At 51.9% G+C, this 9,358-nt stretch overlaps 1 long non-coding RNA gene across 1 annotated transcript; it reads right to left on the reverse strand.

Annotated features, from left to right (window-relative positions):
- Positions 1-5,966: 5,966 nt before the first annotated feature.
- Positions 5,967-8,963, reverse strand: LOC309824439. The gene is made up of 3 exons (XR_014296931.1): positions 8,922-8,963; positions 7,510-7,598; positions 5,967-5,986 (listed from the first exon to the last, which is right to left on the reverse strand). It is a non-coding gene; the product is annotated as an uncharacterized lncRNA (long non-coding RNA).
- Positions 8,964-9,358: the final 395 nt, after the last annotated feature.

Here is a 9,358-nt window from a genome sequence, read left to right on the forward strand (position 1 = left end):
CTGTGGTCCTGTTACAGAGGAGGACACCCAAGTCCTGGGCGGGGCGAGCCTGGCCCATGGCCTCCTGCTGGAAGTGGGCGGACCACAGCCCTCAAGCATCTGCTCCCTGCATGGGCAGTCTGTTCTCTACAAAGTCTCCACATTTTGGGGGGCTCCCCTCCACTGGATACCCTCCCCAACTGGCACCCCATGTTCAACCCCACCCACCAGGGGGCCCCCTCCTCCAGCCGCAGTGGCTCCCCCCACTCCTGGAGGGTGGGGTCACCGTCCCACTGAGGATCACGGGGTCTGCTGGGCTGTTCTGCTCTTTGGGACCCAGCACTCTCTGCAAGCAGGGCCCTGCTGACCGTTGTCCCCTCCACACAGACAACGCAGCCCAGCGCCTTGGCCACAGATGGAGGGGAAGGAGGCCACCCCCCCCAAATCCTCACAAACTACCCTCTTGATTTCTAAGTGAAGTAGGTAAGTCGGATCACAAACCTCCCATAAGCTAACCATTTCCTTTATGAGAACGCAAGTATAAATCTCAGAAAGGGATGCGTGAATGAAAATGGGTGACGGTGATAAAGGGGGTAAGAAACTCACGAGGGTGCCTGGACGGTCCCCGAACAGTCCTTTGGGTGGGAGGCCAGCCAAGATGGAGGGGACGCTTCATGAGGAAAGGAATGGGGGCTATTTGTCCCATCTCACCCCCCCAGAACGAGGAGGCAGAGACAGTCCATGCTCTGCACTGGCTGGCCGTGTCAGGGCCCAGAAGGTGGTGCGGGGTCGGTGGGGGGGCTCTTAAGCAGTCCCGCTGGGCTGGGGCCACTCAGACCCAGTCTGCGGAGTGTCTGCCTTAGATGCAACTTGCAGGATGAATTCAAAGGTGAACCCAGCCCTTTGCAGCCTAGAACAGTGATTCTGCAAGTGAGGGCCTGGCCAGGGGCGGTGGGCAGACCCTCTGCCTGCATGCAGACCCCTTATGAGAAACGCTCAGTCCCAGGACCCCACCCCCAGGGTCCTCAGAGCCGTCCTGCTCTGATCAGGGAGCAGGAAAGCAGGAGGGCCAGCAGTTGCCAAGGGCAGCCCCCAGGCATCCCACCTCACCCTTCAGGTCACCGTGAGCAATTGCACCTTGACTCCTAGGTCTTAGCCTCAAGGTCACATCTAGGCAAGCGAAAGGGGAAACCCCCCCCCCAAAGGATTCCCTAGGGCAGAATGACTAAAAAGCAAGGACAATCACCGTGAAATAGAGATGGCAAGCGGAAAGCGTTCTCCTAAAACATCTAAGTGCTCTGGGGCCGACAAGGGGGAGACACGGGGTGCGGGGTGGGTGGTGGTGGTGGTGGTGGCGGTGGTGAGGAGAACAGGGGTTTTGGTGCTACCTAGAGCTGGGTGCAAATCACAGCTCCACCGGAGCCAGTTGTGGGACTTTAGGCAAGTGACCTCCCTTCTCTGAGCTTCGGTTTCCTCCTCTGCAAAATAGTCCAGACAATAGCACTGACCGAACACAGGTTTTCTGTAGATTTTCATACATTTGTGTGGAAAGCTCACGATGCCTGGGATATGCAGATAAAATTGGCATAGGTGACAGCAATTACCATTATGGAATGTCACGTACAGACAAATATTGGCAGGTATTAAACGTATAAGAAAATTGTAAGTAAAGAAACTTAAAGCTGAGAATTCCTATGCATTAATTCAGTTTGGTCTGCAGATTGGAACAGATTCCTGCAGCTCTATTTCTGTTCAGCTCCTGGTGCCATGTCATGTCAGAAGTGAGAAGCAAGCCTTGCGGCTATCTGGGGAAGCACATGCTGAAGGGGCCCTTGAGGCCCCGCCCAGGCTCCGAGCTTCAATCCGGGTACCTCGACTCCCAGAGTGGGACAAGTGGCCGCCCCCTCCTCAAAGCAGAGGTGAGAAGCCTGAGGGACCTAAACCAGCCTGCCGGCGCTTACAAGGCTGGGCTTTCTGGAGCTTGGTTGGCTTGAAGAGGGGCGTGGTCACAAAGGGGCGTGGTCTATACTCCCTCTGCCACGCCCACCGGGTGGGGGAGGTGAAGGGAGGGACCCGGGAGGGTAACCAGGACCAATAGAGGAGATCCACACAGGATTAGGAGGATCTGGGGGCACCCCTGGGGCACCTCCTTTGCAGAAGAGAGCTGGTAAGCAGACGGAAGAATTCCTGAGGCTGCACACCTGGCCAAGGGGGAGGGGCCGGGGGCCAGGTGCAACCTGGGCAGGCAGAGAGCGGGAGGAAGCTGGGCCCCGCTCCGGTGCAGGGCAGAGCCTCCCAGGGAAGGCCAGTCGTCTGTTCCTCACTTATTCATTCATCCAATTTGTAGCAATGTGTGGTCTGGGTGCGGGCCCCGGTGCCAGGGGAGGCGGCTGAAACCAAACACACGGCCCTGCCCTCACGGGGCTCAGAAAGGGGCAGCAAGGTAAGGGAGAGGTGGGATCAGATCGGGCCTGGGCGACGAGGACGTCGAGTCTCCCTCTCCCTGCCGTGAGAAGCCACTGGAGGATTCTGAGCCTGCAAGAGACAAGACTGGACTTGCATTTTAAAAGAAGGGTTTGGCCTACAGTATGGAGAATAGGCTGAAGGGGAACAGAGGGTGAAGCCGGGAGAAGGTCAGTTAAAACAGAGGAGCGGGGATGGCAGCTGCCCCCCCCCGGGTCCCAGGAGGCCAGGAGAAGGGGCCAGGCTCCTGGTGTGTTTCGGGTTAGGGCTGACAAGACTCGCTGGTCTGGATGAGGATGTGAGAGAGACAGGAGTCAGGGACAACTCCAAGAGTTTTGACCTCAGAAAACGAAAGCATAGTGTTTCCATTGGCTCTGGGGGGCAGGTTTGGGGTTAGCTGGTGGGAGAGACACTGTTTGCAACCAGCGAAGTGTGAGGGGCCATGAGCCATCCCTCGGAGATGCTGGGGAGGCCATGGGATGTGCAGGCCTGGAGTTCAGGGGAGGGGCCGGCTGGAGGCAGGCATCTGGGGGATGTCCCTGCAAATCTGGTTCTCAGCCATGACCCAAGAGACCACCCAGGGAGAGCTGCAGACAGACAAGGGAAGAGGGGTCAGGACCGAGTCCTGGGGCAGGTCCAGGTTAACAGGGAGAAGAAAGCAAGAGGAAAGGCGGGAAGTCAAGAGAAGGGAGTATTCGGAGATGGAGGGAGTGACTGGCTGGGTCCATTGCTGCTGGCAAGTGGACCAAGGGTAACCTTTGGGGTCAGCAACATGGTGATCAGCCCTGACCTTGGCAAAGGCTGTTTGGGTAGAGGGGCGGGAGCCTGACTGCAGCGGGCTCAGGAGATCACAGGAGGGAGCGCGTAGAGAGACCTCACTAAGACCACCCTGACAAGGAAGTGTGCCGGAAGAGGGTCGGATAAACAGCGCTGAAGCTGGGGTGGGAGGATTGTAGGGTCAAGGTGTGGCTGTTTTAAATATGGGAGGCATTCCAGTGTGTTTGTTGCCTGCTGATGGGGACGACCCAAGAGAGGGGACGTGAGAGAGATGGTGCAGAGCTGCAGAGAAGCCTGGAGTAGGTAAATGGAGAAGAGAAGATGCAGAGGGCCCCTCACCAGTTCCACTGCCTGTGGGCCGGAGCAAGAGAGGCAGCATGCCGGACTCCACCAGGACCAGGACTTGGCGAGAAAATAGGAGGAGGGAAAGGGCAGGGGTCTGAGGGTGGATGCAACAGAGACATTCGCCTGTAACCTGAGTGAGGACAGACAGAGGCAGTGGGGGAAGGACAAGGAAAAGGGGGTCAAAGATGGTAGGGGGCAAGGAATTATCGGACTCAAGGTCGCAGAGGGAGTGTGTGGAAAGGCAGGAGTCGGAGAACAGGGAGCTGGAAACGGAGACTCCAGGTGGGCGAGGGCATTCCTGGAGAAGCCCAGATCCAGGTGTGGCCTTGGAAATGGCAGCTGGGGTAGGGGCTGAAAGGTCTTTGGAGCAGAGAGTTTCGGGGAACTGAGAGGTTAGACCAGGTGAGGGGAGGACGCCCCGCTTATCACGGAGATCTCGGCCTTCCCTGGAGTCAGGAATATTCCTGGCATCCTGGCTCCAGCTGCAGAGCAGAGGCTGCCTGAGGCCTCCATGCAGACCACCCTCTGTCCCCCTAAGCAAGGACATCTCTTGATGGTGGCTTCTGGCAAAGGCAATCTTCGAAGTTTTGTTTTGTTTTGTTTTGTTTGTAAAATACACAAAACACATTTACCATCTCAACCATTTTCAAGTATAAGTTCAGTGGCATTAAGTACATTCACATGGTTGTGTCACCCATCTCCAGAACATCTTCCCAACTGAGCCTCTGTCCCCATTAAACAACTCTCCACTCCCTCCTCCCCCAGCCGCGGGCAACCACCATTCTACTATCCAACCCTGGGAACTTGACGACTCTAGGGACGGCATATACCTGGAATCATAGTTTTTTTTTTTTCTGGTGGCTGGCTTATGTCACTTAGTATAACGTCCTCCAGGTTCCTGCATGTTGTAGCAGGTATCAGAATTCCCTTCCTTTTTAAGGCTGAATAATATTCCACTGTATGTATTTCCCACATTTTGTTTATCACTCATCTGTCAATGGACATTTGGGTTGCGTTTACCTCTTGGCTATTGTGAATGACGCTGCTATGAACCTGGGTGTACAAATCCCTCTTCAAGTGCCTGCTTTCAATTCTTTTGGGTATATACACAGAAGTAGGATGGCTGGATCATATGATAATTCTACGTTTAGCTATTTGAGGAACGGCCATACTGTTTTCTACAGCAGCTGTACAATTTTACATTTCTCCCAGCAGCACACAAGGGTTCCAATTCATCCACCTTCTCTCCGAAACTTTTTTTTTTCCTGCTTTTTTTTTTTTTTCTATTGGCCATCTGACATCAAAGTTCATTGACAAACATTGTCTCACTTGGTGAGGCGAGAGCATCCCAGGCGGAAGGGACGTAGAGAGACATCACTTGAGTGGAATAGGAGTCTGGAAGCTAGGCGGGGTTGGGGCAGAAACAGCAAGTGACAGACATGTTTGGTTGAAGGTCAGGAGTGTAATCAGAGACAAGGCTGGAAGTGTGGGTGGGTGAGGCTAAGCAGAAAGTGATGGGACCACAGACGAGAGCACTGATTAATCCTTGGGTGAGGGGTACAGGTTGACTGGAGGGGAAGAGCTAGGAAGTTGGGAAGCCAGATAAGAGATGCTTAGAACAGTCTGGAAGAGAAGAGAGGACACTGCTGGGAGACAGCCACCACCATCAACCCCCACTGCTATGAAGCCTCATGGGGACCCAACCCCAAGCCAAACAAAGCCCTGCACCTCCATCATCTCCACATACCTGGTCAAGTGGGTACAGGATTACCCCAGTTTACAGGGGAGGAGACTGAGGCTCAGAGTGTAAGTAACTTGCCCAAGATCTCGAGCCAATAAGTAGCAGAGCTGGAACTCAAACTCCAATCTGTTCTCCATCATTCCACAAGCATTTATCGAGCACCTACTGTGTACCAGGCCCCACGTCAAGAACTGTTTGACACTAAATCCATTGTTCTTACCAGCAACTCTACACCAGCTCAAACAGTGGTCAACCTCCAAGCCACTCTAAGACACAATGCATGAAGGTAATCTACCAGGACACAGAGAAACTGGAGAACAACAAGAAATTGGAGGGAATTCCCTGGCAGTCCAGTGGTTAGGACTCCAAGCTTTCACTGACGAGGGCACAGGTTCAATCCCCGGTCGGGAAGTTAAGACCCCACAAGTCGTGCAGCACCGCCAAAAATAAATAAATAAAAAGTACAGCTGAAAAAAAGAAAGAAAGAAATTGGAGAAAGTGGCTAAACCATGTGGGCTATTTTATCACACGCATTTGAACTCACCCAACGCAGAATCTTCTGGGTCCAGGAAACGGTTGATGGCCAACACAAGAGGGGAGAAGGGGAGTGCCAAGAAATTACAGACCATTCAGAGCCTCCCCTCCCAGCAGATAAGCTGATGGTCACTCAGGGAGGGGAGTCTGCAAAAATAGGAGAGGGTGGGAAGGCTTCACTCACAGGCAATTGGAATATTTGTAGGTCAAAATCAACCACATTTTGTTGGCAAGCTCCTACGGTTCAATCTAATACAAAACGATGTCGTGTCACTTTCACTGGCTTTCATTCCTTCACCCAACATTCGGTGAGTTCCTACCAAGTGCCAACAGTGGGAACACAGAGAGGAACAAAGCACGTGTGACCCCTGTCCTCGTGAAGCCGTGGTCTGCTGAGGGTCACAGACGTAAAACACATAGTCACAAGTGTAATTGCGGGCGGGGGGGTTACCCATCTGGGGCATCAAGAACAGCTTCCCCAATGAAGTATAGTCCAGGCTGAGACCCAAAGCATGAGTAGGAAATGCCCCAGCAAGGGCGTAGGAGGGAAAGTGTTCCAGAAGAAGAAATCAAGGTCCAGGAGCCTTTGGAGGAACAGACAGGGTTCACTGAGCGAGTAGACAGGCTGCCAGATAAAGGGAGACCAGGGTTTTCATCTGTTTAGACTTTCAAAGGTCAAGGCAAATAGGGCTTACCATCAAAAACACTTTAACAGGCGTAGAATCTTTGAAATGTTTCCTGCTGTGTTCTCCCTTTTGCTAACCCAGTATTTTTTTTTCCCTCTCTCTCGAATTGCCACCACCATGAAACTTAAACCATGAGGCTTTCGCCCCGTGAAGGGATGGTGGATAACATCTGTAGCACAGAGTAGATTTGTTGCCAGACAGTGCGGGGGTGTGGAAGGCCCTTTCAAGGCAGGAGAGATGGTCAGAGGGTCCTAGGGCAGCAGAACGATTAAGACAGGTTTAGGGGATGTGAGGATATCCAAGGTGGTGCCTGTGCCCCCCCCCCACCAGGTTGTGTCCACATTGGGCCAGACACTGACATGGCAAGGCTGCAGGAGAGTGGAAATGGCTGCAGGTCCCCAGGCAGGTGGAACTGAGGACAGTCTCATAATAGGGACCCTCACTGCCACACTGAGTCGAGGGAGCCCAGGAGCTGAGAAGGTCCGGGGACGGTATTATGGATTGAATTGTATTCCCCAAAAAAGCTATGTTGAGGTCCCCACCACCCCCGCCCTGTGCTTGTGATTATGAACTTGGAAATAGGCTCTTTGAAGACGTAATCGAATTAGGATGAGGATGTTAGGATAGGCATCCTGGTATGACTGATGTCCTTATAAGAAGAGGAGGAGATGCAGGCAGAGATTGGAGTGAGGCAGACGCAAGCCTGGGGCTTCCAGAGTGGGGAGAGGCAAGGAAGGATCCTCCCCTAGAGGCTTCAGAGGAAGTAAGGCATGGGCAACACCTTCATCTCAGACTTCTAGACTCCAGAATAAGTAAATATCTGCTGTTTGAAGCTACCCAGTTTGGGGCGCTTCCTTACAGCAGCCCTAGTAAACCCACACAGATGAGAAGAGGCTTGCCTCTGAGATGCGAAGCGTGGTACAAAGCAAGACCCAGAATTACCATCCTCGAAAGCCAGCAGGATGCCCAAAGACCAGTGCGTACCGAGCCAGCCACACCTGAGCAGGTGCAGTGAGTAGGGCGAGACGCCCTTTCCTCAACGCCTTTAGACCACATAAGCTTCCAGACACCACCTACAAAAGGAAACGGAAATAAGATGGCCTGCGCATAGAGGAATCGCCCCCACAAGGAGTCAGGGCTTTGAATTGACCAGATAATTGCCTGGAAGAGACTGTCTTACAAAGGCAGAGACGACTTTCAGTATGTCACCTCACCTCGTCCACTGCCAAGACATCAGTGGGAAAGGGGACACAAGGGCAAAAGGAGACCAATTCTAGAATAATCAAGGTTTTCCACACACTTTCGTCCAAGCATGTACATTTCATCCCACTACACTCGTTTTTATAGATGGTGTCTATGGAATTGGGGCACCTCCTTAAGCTCGGGTGAAGGAGAGGCTCAGAGACGGGAAACAGAGGTGGGATGAACTGGTGCATCTCCAGATCAGGTGACCTGATTTGTCATGAGGATGTTCACTGGAGCCTGACTTAGAAAAGCAAAATGGCGGAAGCAACCTAAATATCCAACCTTATGGGACTGAGTAAATAAATAATTATCATGGACTACCATTAAAACCACGCTCTCCAAGATTGTTTAACAATATAGGAGAAGGTTGCTGTAAATGGTAATAATAACAAATACAATAATAATAATAAAATAATAATAACCAACACAAATCAGCCTAAAAACTGTATCTACAGTATGATTCCAATATTTATGTGATGTTACTGTATCAGGCTAACTGCTTTAACAAACAATGCCCAGAGTCCAATGACAACACAGCCAAGGTTCATTCCACCCTATGGAACTATCAGGGGGAGGTGGGGTCTCCACTGGGTCATTCGGGAGCTCAGGAGCCTTCCGACTAGTGGTCTAACTGCCCCCTAGGGTCTTGAAGTCCTTCACTGAGTCCTTCCCATCCCATGAGCAACAAGAGAAGAGAGAAAGCATGGAAGATCAGAAGAGGTTATGGTCCAGGCACAGAAGGGCGTGACATCACTCCCTCCCACATTCCATTGGTCAGAACTCAATCACATGCCACCCCACCTGCAGGGGAGGCTGGGAAATGTAGTCTAGCTGCCTGCCATGAAGAGAAGGGAAACAGGATTTGCTGAACACATTAAATCCGCCACAGTTAATATGAATTGAAAAAAAATACTGCAAAGAAATCACTACATTTTAATGGTAATTATTTCTGGGTGGTGAAATTAGAGCCATTTAAAATTTTTTTATATTTATGTCACTTTGAATTTTCCAAATTTTCTGAAATAAACGTTTAATACTTCTCCAGAGAGAAAAAATAATAATGTAATTTAATAATTGACAAAATCGTCCCCAGGCTTCCTGTGAGGTTTGGACAGGCTTGTTTAGTAGTCAGGCTTCAGGGTCAGACTTACAGGTTATATGATGTAAAGAAAGTTACATCACCTTCTTAAGTCTTCAAGTCTCCGCATCTGTAAAATGGAAAATAAAAATACATGTCAGAGTCGGTGGGAGAATTAAATGAGAAAACGTGTGGGATACCCTTCGCCTGGTGCCTGGCATGGAGTAAACCCGCAGCAAACAAACGGCAGCTGTTTTCCTTTCTGGCAGCCACACCGCCTCCCCCAGGTCTCTGTGCCTTCTCACTCCCCAGACCGTCAGCACCACCTCCCGTGACTCTCTCACCTACGACCCTGTTCTATTTCAGAGGGACATAAACAATAAGAATATCCAGGAACTGGGACTTCCCTGGTGGCGCAGTGGTTAAGAATCTGCCTGCCAACGCAGGGGACACAGGTTCAATCCCTGGTCCGGGAAGATCCCACGTGCCGCGGAGCAACTAAGCCCGTGC

The sequence above is a fragment of the Grampus griseus genome, assembly GCF_964374135.1.
Source record: "Grampus griseus genome assembly, chromosome: 6".
Classification (NCBI taxonomy): domain Eukaryota; kingdom Metazoa; phylum Chordata; class Mammalia; order Artiodactyla; family Delphinidae; genus Grampus; species Grampus griseus.